The sequence below is a fragment of the Apaloderma vittatum genome, unplaced genomic scaffold (genome assembly GCF_000703405.1).
Source record: "Apaloderma vittatum isolate BGI_N311 unplaced genomic scaffold, ASM70340v1 scaffold16382, whole genome shotgun sequence".
NCBI classification, from domain to species: Eukaryota; Metazoa; Chordata; class Aves; order Trogoniformes; family Trogonidae; genus Apaloderma; species Apaloderma vittatum.
Genome location: NW_009703229.1, coordinates 25,282 through 27,201, shown reverse-complemented (window position 1 = coordinate 27,201; position 1,920 = coordinate 25,282).

Sequence of the window (1,920 nt, the reverse complement as noted above, 5' to 3'; positions counted from 1 at the left end):
TTTCAAGTTGGCCAAAAATGCTCCTCCGCTAGATGTGGGAAGGGCTCCAGACCCTACGAAACGCCGAGGGAGGAGGGGAACTCGGAGAGCTCTGAATGGACCAGGAGAGGAGAAATAAATAAATCCTGCGGGTGATGCAATCGTGTGATGCGCAGGCACCGTGCACAGGCAGGAAGGTTCCCCCTGAAGGTCACCTGGGGGTACGGCATCAAGCCGCTGGGAAAGCGCCGGCTCTCTCATCCTGTCCTTTTTAGCTTGAGAAGAAAGGGTTTCTCAGTGCTCATACGGTGAGGACAAAAGTAAAAGGTCCTAAACACTGAAGGCTTTGTACATGCCCATCTGTCGGTGGCACAGTCACTGCACAGAATGAGCATTCCTGAAACCTCAGTCGAGCCTATACTCCCTTTTGAACACCCAAGAAGACGATACTGCACCGTGCTGAGGAACTACCTCAAACCTATGGTCTGACAGTCTCGGGCCAGACTATGCCGAAAAGAAAGGGAAAAATTGTTTAAGCAGGAGCAGAGCCCCATCAGGCTTAACGAGGTCTCTCTGAGGAGCAGGCACGGCTACACCTGCAACGATGAACAAAGGAGGGAGCGAGGCAGATCCCCATGGAAAGAAAAGACGATCAAGAAAGAACAGCAGGATTTGAAAAAACATCTTTAAGTATGTATCACTAAGTAAGTGAGCATGTGTATTCTCCACTGCTGAAAGAGTGGAAGAGCATGGAGAGCTGCTGCTGCTGCTCTAGGCTTCACTGCAGACTCCGAACTGGCTTCTTCCCATCACACGTGTGAAAATACAGATTCTCACAGAGGTAAAATGCTGCTATACGCGAAGCACACACTTCATGTGATTTATGGCAAAATAAGATATCTATGATAAAACAGGCAGTGATGATGATGATGACTGAAGAGATAGATTCCAATAAAAGCAAAATGTGTAGCATTACACATAACCGACATCAATCTTAGAGCTGCCAATCCCCAAACCTGCAGGGAAGTCTGCCTGGAAGGTAGGCAGCAGGGTTTATTCAAGTTAGAGACCCTTAAAGTTTTAGGTGATTTTTGTTTAAATTTTTTAGAAAATATTCAAGATGCTGCTATAATCCTACTAACGAGGGCTTAAAGCTCCCACCAATGCACAGATCTGTTAAGAATTTATGAGTTTAAGCTTGCAAATACTTACTACCAGCTGCATCGCTTAGCCTTCATGGAAGAAGGGGTTATATACTACTAGTAAGTGGTTACAACACTGGCCTTGTATTTTTAACAGACAGAAAATTCTACCCCTTTGAGCTACAGAATAGGCTTTCTGAAAGGCAGTGGGGGGAATCAATCTTAAAAACACTCCATGAATTGACCACAAACTCCAAAACACTTTTTGAAAAATGAGGGGAGGAAGATATCATGGCCATGAAAAAGCAAAACATAATCAAAATATACAACAGTAGAGCGTGGAATAATTCATTTAACCCCACTTGAGAGTAAGACTTTCAAACAAGTCACGTTTTCAGTTTTGCCAGTCCTTCTCTGAAGCTAGGATAAGTCATTCTTCCACTTTCCACTATACTCTCACACAGATAAACACAAGACACTAATTATTCATCTTTCTGATGGAAGGGAGAGAAGCCATACTATGGAAATTTTTTATTTTGTTTTAAAAAATGGAATTTAAAATGACCAGCAAGCCAAACAGCCTTTCTAGACACTGGTAAAAGTGAAGGCAAGAGTTTCTTCACAGAGCTCTACTGTCATGCCCCAATTCTAACCTTGTACTAGTCCCAGCCAGGAAGCCTCTTCCAAGTGGAGGGCTGGGAATTATCCCCAATAGTTTTAGTATCGCAGAGGGAAGCGTCCGCTGTTGTTACCAGATTGGGATCCTGAGGCACGCTTTCCAAGTAGTGCTTGTGTGCAA